Source organism: Ambystoma mexicanum, chromosome 5q (genome assembly GCF_040938575.1).
Source record: "Ambystoma mexicanum isolate Mex_15411 chromosome 5q, UKY_AmexF1_1, whole genome shotgun sequence".
Classification (NCBI taxonomy): Eukaryota; Metazoa; Chordata; class Amphibia; order Caudata; family Ambystomatidae; genus Ambystoma; species Ambystoma mexicanum.
In genome coordinates this window covers 1,187,608,458-1,187,625,870 of record NC_090933.1, presented here as the reverse complement: position 1 = coordinate 1,187,625,870, position 17,413 = coordinate 1,187,608,458, and positions in this window count along the sequence as shown.

The window sequence follows — 17,413 nt, the reverse complement described above, 5'->3', positions numbered from 1 at the left end:
CCAGATACTCAAATTGGGCCACCAAAAGTGAAAGGTCACTGAGCTCCGTCTCCTGAACTTCACCAGAGGTTGGAGGGCCCATTTAGTGGCAAAAGCCCCAAACCTGTGAGGTAATTCACCCAAACTCTACCATTCTTCGTCTTCAGGCATTCGTTCCTCAGACAGGTTTCCGACCAATCAGTAGCGGTTATACAGGCTAAGTTCAAATCACCTGATGGTAGGATGCTCCCAGAGGGCACCTTATTGTGCCAGCCACAAACACAGGTGGAGATGGAATCCACGACATTGGCCAGGGGGTCATGCCTTGATGCCTGTAAATGTTGATAATAAGGATGTTCACCAACTTCCTTAATCCGAGACTAATGTGGGTGGCCAATATTCTAAACTGCACTTCCATACTGGCCTCTACCCTGGCAACAGAGGAGTTTCTTACCAGAGTCAGTAGACCACCATATGAACGGCCGTTCTCACCTTGACGCGCTGCCTGTTGTATGACACTGTAGCCATCAAACGCCGGCTGCATTTTAAGCCAGGTTTCCTCAGAGTTAACAATCGTGTGCTCTCTAAGTTACAAGCCAAATGGACTTTATTAAGTAAATGAACATGACCACAGGAGTTAAATTATACAACTGAAAAGGGTTCCATGTTTCCCTGACTTCGGTACTCTGATATTCCCTCCTCTGATATTTTGTCCAATCAGTCTAGTTTGCAGGTTTGGCATGAAGCCAGGTCCAATCTCTGGATTCCTCTGAAGTCAGTGGGCCTCATTACGAGGTGGGCGGTAAGGGATTACCGGCACCGGTAAGGGCACTGGTGCTGGTAATCCCTTACCACCCAACTACGAGTTCCCTTTGCAGGACATCCCTTAACGCCTGTTTTTTCCAGGCGTTAAGGACGGGACCCGCAAAGGGTCTCTGGAGCTAATAGCGGTACCACAATTTGCGGGACCGTTATTAGCACATTCCCCATTCCCATTGAGCCCTATAGGGGAATGGGGAATTACCGGTCCCGCCAACCTTGGAATGGGCCGGTAATAGCTCCATTCACCAGGGCGGAGTCAGTAAGGATTTGGAGGCAGCCATGGCACTAATAGCGCCATGGTAACTTCCAACCATCTTTCTTTTTAAGGTCAGTACTTGTTCTTCCATTGATTCCCACATCCCACTTTTAACGTGGTTGTGCAGCTAGCATTCTTGATCGCTGCATCATACTGGGTGTTATGTCTACGCTGATTGATATTTGGAGGAATCATGTCATAGCCCAAACGTCCTAGGTTGTCTCGCTCCTTTAGCAAAGTGTCCATAACCAATTTTGATTTTAGTTGAATCACCACCTTGCCAATTCAAGATATGTCCGGAAACAATATTCTTGCTATGTCACCAGTTGATATCCCTCCAAATGTTGGAATTTCTTGAAGAAGAGACAGGCTATTAGTTTGATTTAGCACTGAGATGCACATTTCCAATCACGCTTTCCAATTCCACAGTTTCTGTGTCTTCCTGCAGATTTTGCCATTTTTGTAGATTGGGAGTTATGTAAACACCATGGACCAAGAGGTCGTCAGTCCTGAGAGCAAGCCATATATTTGTTTGCATCCCCATGTGGGGGATTCAATTTACAAATCCAGCTTTTATTCCATCATGCTCTTTCTCTTGTGTCAGTGCAGCAGAATTCAGTCGTACTGGTTTCTTCAAATTGGAACAAATGGCCAGAAGGATCTTAGGAACCACTTTCAACGTTGCAGTTTCCGTTGTTATTAGCACAGACTCGTCGTTTTTCATTGGCTTCTATTCTTGGCGACTCTTGCACCACTGATACAGATGAAGTTGTTGGGTGCTGAACAGTCATACTCTGCTCTCCTCCAGACCCAGCACTTATTCCAAGCTGGTATAGAGAAGCCTTGGTTGTTGACTGAGTAAAGAGTGAATCAATGAAGCTTCGAGCACCCTGCTTTTTCATGTTTTAAGTGGCATATTTTAGGTATTCTTCTTCTGTTGCGCCTGTAGGGTTTTTGTTGGGCGTGGCTGGTCCAATGAGCCTACTTCCATTACGGGGCCCATACTCATTACTTCCTCTATAGAGTCATCCACACCGTCAACCTCTACTATTGTCGATGGTGCATTCGCTTGCTTCATATTTGTTAATAATTTGTCTGGAGGTTCTTGTAATTTTTTTTGGGTAGGAATCCTGGTCCTCTCCATCTCCGTCGCTTTTATATTCTGTGGGGGCTGTTCACCAATTGGTTGATGGTCTGTTAATAGTTCCACCACAATATCACTCTAATGTCCAGGTGGGAGTAATCTCCCTGATATCCCTCACACTTCTCCCATAGGTTCTAAGGGTTGAATCTGGGGATCTTGCAATTACCTTGGTGGGTTTTCAGGTGGGCCCAGTTTCCGGGCAAAAGGGAAGTCCCTGGCAGCTGTGTGTAGATTAGTATGTTCAAATTTAACTCCAAAAGTATTGTGTTTGCTTTTGTTTCTCTCTAAATGACCTCATAAAGGGACATTATAATGCACAGTAATTGATTGATTTCTGTAAATTGGTCCTCACTCACACCTCCCTTCCCATTTTCTTCTCTCCTCAGTACAGCTGATAAGCGCATCAGTAGGAGGGAAGTAGGCAAGGGCACGGGAGATGACACAAAAAAAGCAGTGCCACAGGCAGACTGACCATTATATTGCTCGAGGGCAGAATTCTCCAGCAAATCTGGAGGAGTATTGGCCTTCGAAAGGTTGTTGTTGGATTATTTAGCCCGTTGGGCTCAGCAACTTCTTGCACTTCAGCTATTTGAACATGACATCAATTATAAATTAAAAACCAAAAATGATGGGTGCAGTTACCATTGCATTTAGAATGACAGAATTCATAATTTGTACCTTTGAAATGTTGTATGTGCTGTAAAGATGTTTTGGATACCACACTTCTAACTTTTGTTAGTGGTGTTGGTGCTTGCAGGCCGGGAGTACCCACGTCACAAGCGTTTGTGTTATCCTTGGTGGAGAGTAGTCAAGGATCTTGTGTGATTTTCATCAATAGGGAGAACCTGAGATTGTTCAGTTAAAATCAGTGCTGGGCAGACCTAGTTAGATTATCACGAAGAGAAGAGTGGAAGGGCCCGGTAAGTTGACAGTGGTATCGCTCTGTTGACAGTGTGTGTGTGTGTGCGTGTGGGCTTGCTGCGGTGTGCAAGGCTTCATTGTGCAAATAATTTAATGTGGATTGAGATGAGTCAGTTAGTGATGGAAGATACTAAAAGCAACCTCCTGTTATTGATCCAGACTATATACACTGACTGAGAGGAATGCCAGTGGCCCATCAACGGTCCGGTTGGCACCATCAATTTTCTGCAGAGAGGAGAATGGGGACATGTTGAGAGGTCCCCATTCATTATTTCTGGAAACTTAATTTAGGATTTTCCAAAGGGATTGGTCTGATGGATAGCATCAGCTTTCCCCTCAAGAATTATTAGTTGGCTATGTTGTTGTATTAAAGATTGATAGGTCTACGAAGAAGGCTACAGGGTGAAGTATTGTGGAAGTAACAAAATAAGTTCTAACCGAGGTAATTGAGTGATTTATGGTGAAAGAAAGAACATCCATCACCGTTATCAAGCTGCTGCACAATTTTGTCCAAAGAAAAGTGTATTAGTTTGTTAGTTTAGTCTCAAAATGCAAGCATCCCAGGTCTACATATTTTTAATTGGACTAGCACAAAACATGATTCTAAAATCGTATAATGCATAATCTTGCAAAGTCACATAAACTCCTTTTTCTGATGCCATATCTGAGTGTGGCTGCGGTGTACATAAAAACATTGTTTATGTGCTTATTGATTTGTAAAGTGTTCATTGTAACCTCAGATAACTCTTTCCACTACGCTTCAGGAGTTTGTGGCAGGCTGTTCATGGAACTTTCATCATAGTCTAGCGCTGTTGGTCTAGTGGTTCATGGTTGAAGAAATATATACAGCATAGGTAAAACTGGAGTGATGGTCTCAGCGGGATATATGTTATTTGGACCCACACCGATATGCCTTTACCCAGTTCTGTTGGGAACTAAACAAGAGCATTTTGGTGAATTTCAGTGCTACAACATGATGCATGGTTAACAGTGGAGAAGGGTGGGATCAGAACAAGTGCATTTGTCGGTACCACCCAAACCACTCAGATCTGCGTGAACGTCTGGGTGATTTGCATTTCTGAGTTAGGTTGTTCCAGAGGGATTAAGTTTGGTTACACGTTTTAATTATTTATTTACAATAAGTGCGTAGTGGTTTAAACTAAAACGCAAGCACTGTACACAATTAAAAATTATTTTTATAATATACAAAGTTACCAAATTACATATATTGTAACAGTTTAAAAATAAAAGATGACAGCACATACCCCACTCAATAAATGTATTCCAAAAATGAATCATGTTTTTTTAAAATAAAATCCCTAAATTTTAGAACACTTAAGATCAAACATATTTGAAATCCACTTCCAATTATGGTAAATTAAAAAAAAAGTTTTTTAAACAACAAACATCTTCGACGTATCGCCCCGGTGTTGAAGAGCAATCATTCCATGATCAATTTATAAATGCTTGAGCATTTCAAAGAAGTCTTTATTTCTGTTCTTTATTCCCTTGAAACTTTGTTCCCAATATTCGTTACTTTCTGCGTTCAGCTACGGAAATCCTACGACGTATCACCCCTCAAAATGGAATATGTGCCTCAGGTTCCGCATCAAGGTTCAGGGGCAGTTTCTCCCAGGCATGACCAGCCTGATGGCAGACGGGTGATCTCCGCACTGGGTAGACAACATATGTTGGAAGCTAACATATATGGGCTCCTTGCCAGTTGGGTCTCTTTGCATGGAGACTCAATGCTCAGATGCTCAGTTTGACACCCGGCTACTAGGTGATGGAACATTTTTTCTTTTTACGCCTGGTGCAAGGGCAACTTTTACACTTTTACTTCCTGTGCAATAATTGCACATTCAGAAGCAGGCAGCTGAGCTGGTTCTAAAAACTCCCTTTTGCTCGGCTCAGGTTTGGTTCCCCATTGCCTTGTGGTTGACCTGGGATGTTCATCTGCCCACAGTCATGGTGGTGCTCTTGAATGAGAAAGGTTTGAAAAGGGCCCCCGAGGGTGTATCAGCAGGGGCTTTAGATCTCATCTGCAGGGCTTGGATCTTCAGTACCCTCAGATCCTACAGGGCCACCTCAAGATCTGGGCTTTGCTGGTGTGAGCAATGATGTGTGGATCCAGGTCAAGTGGCTGTAACACAGGTGGTGCATATTCTTGCTACACTTTAACCTGCCTTAGCATCCCCTACTAATAACCTACAAAGGTCTGTGATTTCTCCCTTTCTCCAGTTGGTGGATGTCTGGCCTGTAGGTGTTATTACTTTGGTATCTCACCTGTAAGGGTACATGTATGATGATGCCCCCAAAACGATTATTCTTGCCTTTGGAATATGAATTTGGTTCTATCTGTTTAAGGGTTGGCCGGATAATGGTGACGTGTCTTTGCAGTATATCCAAGCTTATCTCCTTATGCTGATGTATTTGTTTTCTTTCCATTGCCTGTCAGATGTGGGCACATCAGACCTCTCAGGAATGCATTTTGCAACTGGGGTGTTTACTGTACCGAGGCCCAGTGTTCTATCCTTGAATTTCCCGAGTATACGGACCGTCCTGCATTATGCATGGTCGTTGCAGCTGGACGGTGGCCCAGTGTTCTATCCTTGAATTTCCCGAGTATACGGACCGTCATGCATTATGCATGGTTGTTGCCTGCTGGACTGAGGCCCAGTGTTCTGTCCTTGAATTTCCAGAGTGTACTAACCGTCCTGCATTATGCATGGTTGTTGCAGCTGGACGGCGGCCCCGTGTTCTATCCTTGAATTTCCAGAGTTTAAGGACCGTCCTGCATTATGTATGGTTGTTGCTTGCTGGCTTACGAGTGACCACAGTGGCACTGAGAAGCCTCTGTGACCGATTGTGAAATTAATTCACAGGTCCCCATTGCCTAGTCCCTTCTCCCACTCTAGCTAAATCGGCGTGTTGGGTCATGCCCGGGGCTATGGCGTAAACGTCTTTTGAGCAGCTGCTAGATTAGGAGAGGTTCTCAAGGAAGATGACCGGGCAAGGATAGATAATTTCATATTTGTTGTTGTAAACCCATCATGAATGCATCTTCTCTGATTGCGGAAGTTAAAGGAGGACTTGTTTGGTGTTCATCCCACCTTTATGGGACTGGCTTGGAGCTGACAACAATGGGACTATGAGGTTGGTAGTTAACAAGGTTATTGTTCTTGTAGTGTACACTTGTAACTGCTATAACAATACATTACATTACTACTACCTGGCTACGCGCTGTAAATTGAATTCTTATGCACCACCAAACAATCAACATTATTTTCTTGCTGAGGCCTCCATACCGACCATTTTAGTAGTCCAAGAGTGCCAACACATGTCCCATAGGCACCTCTAATTTGTCCCATAAATTAGAGGTGCCATTCCTGGAATTGGAATTCCAGGAATGGCAGGACTTTTTCAGCAAATGGAATTGGTGAAGGGCTTTTGGGGAAATTTTATTCACCTTCAGCGAGAAGGACAAGTTAGCATCAAACAGTTAACTTTGTTGACCATGATGGGGCGGTCCAGAACAGAAAGGTGTTAGTTAACTTCATACCCACAAACAGGATTTCTGAATTCAAATCATTTAAGTAGAGAGGGTTGTTGATCTTCCAGGCATGTAAGGCAAAAGGCAGTCTGAGATGTGAAGGTGGCTTGCTCAGGGGCTAGAGTGTATTCAGCCTGACCCACGCTATTTAGGCTTTGCCCCTGTATAGTTTGAAAGTTGCAATGAACTTTTCGGTGATGGATCCCAATGGACCAATGCAAGATCAGAAAAGCCAAAAGGAGAGTGTAGATCCTTGCGGTACTCTAGAGGGGAAGGCAAGAGTTTCCAGAAGATGCCCTCTGCCTTTGCCTGTGCTCTTCTATTCTTGAGAAAGGCTGCTACCCTCCTGGAGTCTAAGAAGCGTGGTGTGGTTGATGGCACTGTCCTCTGCAGAGAGGCCCGGCCCTGGAGTATCAGGGCTGTGGGGTGACTGAACAATTCTTGTCTGACTCACACACATTTAACAATTGAATAGGCAAACCATCAGACACAACTTGTTTGTATTGACTAATAGAAAACATACAATTCATATGACTGCAGATGTATACAGTTTTAAGTGGAGTTAGAAAATTATATTTAAGATAACTTAATTTTCTACACTCCAGGAAGACACAATCTACATAATATGTCATGCTATGCAGTATTATACATGCACCTTGCAGATGTAGATTCGAAAGTTGTGCAAAGCAACAGAAAGAGATGATGATGCCATTTCCTGGTAATAGCACGTAAACAAGACACTCCAATAATCAACATCATCCTGGTATGTTCCAGAAAGGGCAGAAAGGACACAGATTTTACAGCAATTGCCTCCAATTACCTTTCTCCACATCAATCTTTAAACCTTCTGTGATCACACAGAAACTGACGTCATCTGGTATTGACCCTTCAACTCCCTTAGAAGATAATGCAGTACATCATAAAGGCACATTTACTGGGACCATCTGTGTTGGGCAGCAGAAATGGTAATCCTAGCTTGCTGCGTAGAGGTAGGAAAGACTGGGGCGGCTAGCTGCTTGGTGGAATCCCAATGATATGATATGATAAGGTATGATGTGGCATTTGTAACACGCCTGCAAAGAGACAAAGAAGGGGGAACAGAGGGAGGACAGAGAGAACGATCTTACTAGGCCAGGTTAAAATGGGTCTGGAAGAGAAGTGAACAGCACCCAGGATTTCGATGGTCCCTCCCCACTGCCCTGCTGCTCAGATTCTCCAGCAGACCCCAAAATACACCAAGGCAGATTTTGCCGTGGGAGGACCACAACGGTTGGGGATCTCTGGCGATGAACAGGCATGACTTGTTCTTGGTCCTAATTTTCAGCAGGAACAAGTCACAATAAAGAACGCTGCTGGTTGAGGTCTTTCACTTGGATCACGTCAGCTGACAAGACACCAATGAGGAATGATGTTGAACGCTGAAGGGCGTGGCCAGAGATCCAGCTTTTGTAGAGAGTGTTTTGCACAGATGGGTTGCATGGTTTGATGAGGGCTGGTCATGACCAATGGCATTTCCGAAAAGGTTAGGAGCACTGAGGGCTGTGGGTCCATTTTTGCTGATTCCTGACTCTCAACATTTCTTTCCGCCCATGCCAGAATTGTTTCATTAGAGCACTTGAAAAAAATAAATTCTGGAATAAATTCAATTGTATTTTACACTCCGAAAAAAAGTGCCTCCACAGGACTCAACATCCTAATCATCAATGTGTTGAATAGAGCTTCGGCTCTGCTGCTCCTGACCGTTTCCTTCTTCCCTTTCAACAATTGCGCAGCATGAACTGAGATGTGCCTGCATGATTCTTGCATCTTAAGTGTAGTAGTTGAAGTCCAGGTTACTTAGTTGCACATTTCCAATAAGATTTTGTTTCTTTTTATTGTAGAAATCCTCTGCACCATAATAACCACGATATTTGCCATCAAAATGTATTTGGCCCACCATTGTGATGTGTGAGCTTCATGATTGCCAGTTTAGTCTATCCTCCAATGGGATGCCTAAATAGAAGTATTTATTTACCCCTTTTTCTGTTTTGAAATGGGAAGAAACCATCACGCTCCGTGTACTGTCTTTCAAAAGAGGTTTGCTTTAGTTTTGGAGTATAGTATCAGTATCTTACCAGAACTCGAGAGAGCCGTCAAAGCTGACTGTAAAACAATGGGCGTATGGCCTAGTGGCATAGTATCAAAACCATTTAAGAGCTTAACTTGAAATCTATTATAGAGGGGAGTGGCCTTGTAATTTGCCGTGCATCTGGGGGGATTTGCAAAGGGTGGGTTGCAATACAGGGGTTATCTCTGACTGTCTGCTATCCAGGAGTGGTGTGCCGCCAATGGCCACTTCCTTAATGCCAGTAAGACTGAGATTCTCTTCATCGGCACACCCGCTCCCTGCTTTCCTGTCACTCTCTGGCCGGCCTCTCTTGGTCCTCTTCCTGCTCCCACCTGCATGGCTTAAAACCTTGGGGTCATCTTCGACTCCACACTCTCTTTCTCTCCTCACATCTCTGACGTCTCTAAGAAGTCACACTTCCAGAGCACCTCCTCAGAGGTATTATTCCCTTCCTCTCCTTCCCCCAGAAGCTCACTGTCTCCAGAGCTCTGGTTCTCTCTAGGCTGGACTATTGCAACAGCCTCTATCTAAATCTGCCTGCTTCTACTCTACGCCCTCTGCAACTCATCCAGAACACGACTGCAAGACTTGTCCTTGGCCTTAAGCCCAGGGATCGTATCTCTCCAGGACTGAAATCTCTGCACTAGCTCCCAGTGGCTGCGAGGATTAAGTTCAAAACCCTCTGCATCGCCCACAAGGCCTTCTGGGGCCTGGGGCCTCAATACCTTCAACTCACACTTCCTAAATATCTTCCCTCTCGAGCTCTTTGTTCATCTGCCTCAGGGTCAGTCGCTTCTCCAAGCAACGAGTTGGTGGTAGATCTCTTTCTTCAGCTGGGGCCTCCCTTTGGAACAGACTCCCTAACTCCCTGAAACATGAGGAGAACCATCTTCGGTTCCAGAAGCACCTTAAAAACTTCCTCTTTGCTTCTGCTTTCTCTCCCCCTCTCCCCTGCTGAAGTCCTGCTGATACTGATTCTGCAGGGTTACCTGGCCACCCGTCTGATCTCAGGCCCATGCCCTGCCAGTTGCACACCTGCACTGCCTCCCTTGCAACCCCTGCACCTGAGGACTGTTTTCTGTATCCCTACAGTTCCCCCATCAGCACTTACGTCTGCACTCACCCTGCACTTGCCACCAGCTGGCTGCTCTTTTATTTATCTTGTTATTTATTATGCCATGTACTGCACTTTCCCTCCCCCCTGCACTTTTCTTTCCCCCTTACCCTGCACTTGCGCAATCTGAATTACACCTGGCCTAGTAAGATCGTTGTCTGTCTTCCCTCTTTTCCCTCTCCCTTGCCTTGTCGCACCATTAAACAATTGTGTATAGGCACGTTATACATGTCATATCATATCATATCATAACATAAATAATCCCCATTTCAGGCTGTTGTATGTTTCTCTTTCACTCAAATTCACAAATGTCTTGTCCCATCTCACTCTCACCCAGGTAAAGGTTTATTAAACGTTTATCATCTGCAATAGCTCACAAGGAATTCTCCATCCATCCAAATTTCACCATGAATTTGACCGGTCACCTTTGTTACGTGGGATAGCAAGGTCGAAAGATGCACAGAGCAAATCTTCTGCCTTTTGCCTGAGGGCCCAACTTGCCATCATCACTAATGCTGTGTACTTATGCATGGTAAAGCTCTTCTTCTGAAAATCGAAATTTGGAAGAGTTGGAAGTAGAGGCTTCGACTTGGACAACCTCTCAATTCGTGTGATATTACTGTAGCTAATATTTCCCCCTGCACCGAGCAGGACGGTGAGCTAGTAATTTGAGGGCTTGCCCCAATCTCCCATTTTGTGTAGGACATAATAGCTTGCCCCTCCAAAGAGCCTGCAGTAAGTATCGAGGAGTAACAAGAACTGAAAAGGTGAGCCTCCATAGAATACCATCATCCCCAGACATATTCATTTACAGCCAAAGTTGGTGTGGCTCCAGGGTCAAACACCTAGAAAAGGGGTCTGCAACCTTTGGCTCTCCAGATGTTTTGGACTGCAACTCTCGTCAACTCTAGCTAACATAGTCAATGGGGAGGGGCCGACACATCTGGGGAGCGGAAAGTTGTGGAACCCTGACCTGGAAGCTTTTATTTGTACAACTAGTGCAACTACCACACTTACTTTCACTGGCATCCATGCAGTTCCCATCCCCAGAATGAATTAAGTGATATGCTTGATTAGCAAATCCAATTTGCATGAACACAAACTAGACAAGGATTGCTGAATATCATTAATGTATTGAACAATACGTATTAGTATTATTATCCATAGGTGTCCTATATTTGTACTGTCTGCTTAACATCACTGTCATATATGTACATAGTGCTTCTGTTCAATGTTTTGCAAAAAACTTGAACTGGCAAATATAATCTTTACAATTTCTGAAACTCATCAATGTTTATCACCTGACATAGGTCTACGTTTAACCAAGTGAATTATGCATTTTTCGGAATCATATGCTATCATGATACATTGTTTCCCACATTGAACCCATCCCTGTCCTGTTAAACGTGGATTCTTTATGCCCCATCTGTCCCCAAGACCAAATTCCAATATGTATTGCCGTCAACATTTTTGCCAGGCTACACCTGATGCCAAATTGCTTACCTCCCGCTTAAAATAGGTTCTTTAATACACAAATTGAAATTCATCCAGTCACACAAAACGACCATAGACGCCCATTCATCGGATACCCTTCCGGTTGCTGATTCCCCCTTGTACGCGACACTGAACCTGACCACAATTTCTCACACCAATGTATTGCTTTAAAACCAAGACCAGAAAGCAATTTTACCCCTTACCCTATTCCCTCCTTCTGTCTCTCTCAAACCTCACAAACTCCTCAATATTAAAATCTTGCGACCTTAAATCTCACTCACTTCTCATCAGACAACAGACAATGTCTGTTTTACTAAATAGACACCAGCTGCGTTACTCCTCGACCAACAACCCCACCACACCCATTGCTGCTACAACCACCAAGTGTTTACCTCATCCCAAAACCCACAGTTTCCATACTGGCATGAAGGCAATGGGTGCTTCCAACCTGCAACCCTCCGCTGATGTGAACCTACACACTCTTGCCTACAACCAGGACAATTGGTGTTGTTTCTGCCTACACTCTTGCCTGCATCCAGGACAATTAGTGTTGTGTCTGCCTACAATCTTCCCTGCATCCAGGACAATTGGTGGTGTGTCTGCCTACACTTTTGCCTGCATCCAGGACAATTGGTGTTGTGTCTGCCTACACTCATGCCTGCATCCAGGACAATTGGTGTTGTGTCTGCCTACACTCATGCCGGCATCCAGAACAATTGGTGTTGTGTCTGCCTACACTCATGCCTGCATCCAGGACAATTAGTGTTTTGTCTGCCTACACTCTTGCCTGCATCCAGGACAATTGATGTTGTGTCTGCCTACACTCTTGCCTGCATCCAGGACAATTGATGTTGTGTCTGCCTACACTCTTGCCTGCATCCAGGACAATTGGTGTTGTGTCTGCCTACACAGAGAAGAATGCATGTGCAGTCAATACTGCACATGATGTTTTGAAGATTCCTGCCAATGCAGCTGCTATGCTAATGAGGGCTATTCTAGAATAGAACACACGATAGGCCATTTCGCATTATGTGAAGTCATACAATCTCCCTGACCTATGAAGTGATTTGTGCAAGGCAGAGGGGCACCAATATGACACCACACATGAGGCAGCATTGATCCTCCCTCCAGCACTGCTCAACCAGACTTTTATTAGAAACATCCACCATTCTCACTATTGCTTACTAAAATGGGCATGCACGTGCATCTCTTGGGGGTCACGCCAGTAATTGTTAATGCAGCACAAAGGACGCAGTGTTATCTGATTGGAACACAAAGTGTTGCTACACCAAACCCACCACTGAACATATTAATGTGGGGCCTTTCAAACCAAAAGTACTGCACAATTGCTTTTATGCTTCACTCCCTCTGAATCTTGTAAACATGTTTCCCTTATACTCTTCTTAACGCAGGCTTCCTGGGACATCACATCAGTGCACAATGACAAGGCTCAAGCCGACTTGCTTTTTGTGCTGCAAGAGAGAAACAAATTACACATCAGATGGAAGCCAGCAGAGTGTGATGGGCTCTCTACTGTATTAAATCAATCCCCCTAAATCTGTGACAAATGTCTGCTTCGTGTCTTTTGCACAGTTATTAAATGGGATATTTCAAGTACATGTAACAATTAATGCAATGTACGATTTCACTATATTGTCATTTACCTAGCTTCGGGTCTTTGTGGAAAATTGCAGCGGCCAAAATTTGATTCTGAAAAGGATTTAAAACAAGCAGATGCCAATCACCTCTCTGCACCTGACCTCACCTTAGCTTATCGCATTGATGCTGATCAGCTCGTTCTGTACACGCATAGGTATGCATGGAATTTATGAAGCACAAACCTAGCTGGGAAGCAACAGAGCATGGTACATGGCGGATGCACTCAGGATTTTATAACTAAGGGTGCAGGGTAGCAGGGGAGCTGGGATGGATGTGGGGAACAGGGTACACATGGGAGGTCCAGAAATGGAGAATGATGGTTGAGTTGAGTGATCAGAGATTGGCAAGAAGTTCCCCAAAGAGTAGGCTTTTCAGGACATTCCTGGAGTTTAGACTATCTGCATTGCTAACTTGTTCCAGAGACAGGATGCGTAGCAGGAAAATACCTGTTTCCTGTTTTTTGCCTCTAACAGTTAATTGTTTGCAGGCTGGCGACGTTGGGTTATACGGTAGTGCACTGGCCTGTAGAGCTGGTGAGTTGTCGGCCATCTAGGGTTTTGTTTTGGTTGTGACTGCTTTGTAGGTGATGCTGGCTGTCTTTAGCATGATTTGTGCTTGAACCTATGACGTTTGTATCTATGTATCTATGTATACATCAACAATGTTTTTTGAGTGTTTGCTGGCACCTCAGAAGCCTGTTATTTAGGATGTATATTTCAGAAGTCATGACAAACTGCTACTTCGAGATCAATGCATTAGGACATCCAGAGCGCGAGGTCAGATGCAGTTCTAAGGAATAGATCTCTCCTGGGACTGTCAAATCAGTGATCACCACCTGCTGAGAGCACAGGGTCTGAGAGCACCCTCCTTTTTAAACAGTAAACATGGACAATCTTACCGCTATATTTCAGGCTCTCTGACTGGTGCCATGATGCCACAAAAGAGGTGACGGAGGGCTTAAACAATCACATTGCATAACTTAACATAACGTAATGTAACTAATCTATCTTGATTAACTCAGTTAAAGGAGCGCCTCATTTGAGTTTTTATGATACTGTTTCAAAATCTCCCAAATAATTCAATCCCTTTAGTTATATATGCATAAGTAAATCGGTTATGCAAATAGTCAACACCACTATTTCTAGTTTAGACCTATTTTGTATCTTGTTAATATTATTACAGAACATCACGTGAACATGCTTTTGCAGTGTGTACCTGTGCCCTGCTGCATCAGAATCCTGCACTGCCTGCTATACCAGTTTCACAGAGCATGTAGAGGGGACAAACGTGCCCATTTGACAGCTTCAGTGACAGGCAAGTCTCTGCAGCACAGGGGCTACATTTAAGGAATGCACCCCTGTACCAAAGCCCTATAATTATGACTTACTGTCCTGGTGGCAGATACATCTTTACATTTAAGCCATATCTGAGTAATGGTATGGTGGATGGCATTTCTTATAATTATTACAGACACATACATTTGATATGACACAGGTGTCAGCCCTGTGAGCCCAGCTCAGCTGTGAAAGGATTGTGTTTATTCTCCACAGACAGGGTGGATCATGCTACTTTTAGCAGGTCTGCAGTCTGGGGATTGCCTTTCTTTGTTACTTTGTTAGGGCAGGTAACACCCTCCCCAGAGAGACAGGCACTCCATGGGTACAGGGATCAAAGGGCACATCCATTCTCACAGGAGTAGCCTCATACCAGGGTGCCTCATATCTAAATGCCTTTGATTCGAGTATGAATGGAAGGGGGCAAGGTTAGTACAGATCGAGGGAGCACTGTACAGCTGGAGAAAGGTTCCAACATCTTGTTTCTCTCTATCGCTATCTTTCCTTCCTGTCATCTCAATTTTTCTTTAGCACAACATGATTTGGGTGTGATGTCAGAAGGCAAAGTCCACTTGTGCTAAGAACAGGGATTGGACTCCTAAAAAGGCTGCCTGTGGGCTTTTGCCTTTAAAAGAAGGGGTCTCCCACTCCTTCTTTGATTAACTTTTCGACAAACACTTAGGGAACAACTAATTGATCCTCTGTTGGGAGAGTTGTTGTTGCCAAAGTGGAGACTAAGATTACGGACAGAGGGAAGCTCTGTCCCCTAACCATCCCCAGAGACCAGTGGGGTGAACTGCTGTTGGGACAAGACCTGCCTCTCGGTCAGCTGCAACGGTACCAAGGTTTTCACTACTTTAAAGTACTCCTGCAGTTGTATGCAGTTGTGTGCCAGCCAGTGGCGTAACACAAAATGTGGGGGCCCCCATGCAAGCCATTCTGAGGGCCCCCCCCAACTCAGCAACAAATCACGGTTCATGCTACACACTGGGCAGGCCTAGATTATCACGCTTGCACAATACGCATGAACGTGCTGCTGAAGGGGTATGCCGCACACTGTATTAGGAGAAAGATATAAATATGTGTTTTAATGCAATATACAGCACACTTTTGGAATAATCGGCTAAAAAGCCAGAGTGTTTGCAATTGTTTTGTAGGGTAACAACAATCCAATACACGCTAGTCACCAACAGTGCACAGGAACATGAATGCTTTGCTATTAAAAATGTCATGGCACATTGAAAACAGGTCCCACTGGCTGCACAATGTAGACCAGTGTAGACACGTCCTAACACTACAATAAAGCATGCCAGGCCACATTTAGACATACCTAGACTGGTTGCACAAAAATGCCAGTCGAAGCAATAACACTCATCAAGAAGAGAGCAGACACTGAAGCCCGGATCTCTGCTGCCTCCAACAACATGGCCAAACTCTTTAAAATCTGCACGGAACTGGTCAATCCTGTTGCGGTTTCCATCTCTCCTGTTCCCTCGTAGGCCCTCTGCATGGCTCTGGCCTCACACTTCTGTGCTTACACTCAGGACATCCTGTCAATTATCTCCTCTTCCTCTCTCTCTTCCTCTCTTGCCCACCCTTTGGCCATCTTTACCTCTCCTCCTCCTTTGTCCTCTTTCTCTCTGACAACACCTGACAAGGTTTCTAGACAAGTCTGATCCATGAAAGTGTCATCCAAACAGCTGTTCCCCTGCTCCTCCAGAACCATCAAGGACCATATTGACACCCTTGCTGTACCTTGGGCAATTTCTGTAATCAGTCTTTCATCACTGGAACGTTCCCCTCTCCCATTAAGCACTCCCTTGTGCACCCACTCCTCAAGAAGCCGTCTGCCGATCCTACCTGTCCGGCAAACTATCGCCCAATCTCCATCATCCCTTTCCTGGGCAAACTCTTGGAAAAAAGCTGGCCATCTCCCAGCTTACTCTCCACATTGAATCTGTTGGTTGTCTCCATGACCATCAGTCTGGCTTCAGAGCTGCCAGAGGCACAGAAACTTCTCTCCTGAACACCCGTGAAGATCTGCTCTCTAACCTTGATTCCAGCCTTCCTTCTGTCCTAATCCTCCTTGATTTTCCCTCTACTTTCGACACAGTCAACCACGCCATCCTGATCAATCCACTATGTGAGAACCTGGACATCAAGCATCAGGCCCTGTAGTGGCTGACCTCCTTCCTCTTGGACTGCCCCTACCAGGTCCAACTAGGTCCCTTTCTCTCCGCAACCTCTCTCTCGACCTGTGGCATTCCCCAGGGCTCTATCCTCTCACCCTGGTTTTTCAACCCCTACTTGGCCCCTTTGGCCCACCTGATCTCTACCTTCTCCTCTAACTTTCAGTGTTAAGCGGATGGCACTCAGCTTTCCTTCAGGCTCCTTCCATCTCTTGCTCATTCCTGACTGTCTATCCGTGATTCAGGATTGGTGCACCTCCAACAATTTCTACCTTAGTGCCATTAAGATGGCGATCCTTCTCATTGGGACCCCTGCGTTCCCTCTCTCACTCTGGCCTCCCACCTTGGGCCCTCTTCCTTCGCCATCCTGCAAGGCAAAAAACCTTTTGTCATCATCGACTCCACTCTCTCTTTCTCTCCTCGAATCTTGGACGTCACCAAGAAGTCTCACTACCTGCCAGCTGCTCCTCCTCAAAGAGACTCTTCCCTTTCTCACTTTCCCACAGAAGCTCTCTGTCTCCAGAGCCCTGTTTTCTGCATTGTCCACAAGGCTTTTTGGGGTCGGGCCCACACTACATCCAACGCTCTCTTCCAAAATAGCATTTTTTTTAGCCCTTCCCCTCGCTACCTCCAACTCTCTAAGGGCTAGAAGCTTCTTTAGGCAGAGAGTGGGGGTAGATCTCTCTCCTCTGCAAATGCCTCCCTCTGGAATGGCCTCCCTGCCCCTCTCAAACATTAGCAGACCATCTGATGTTCCGGAAGCAGCTCAAAACTTTCCTCTTCTCCTCTGCTTTCGCTCTCTCGCTCCCCTGCTGACCTACCTGTGGGATGTTTTTACCCA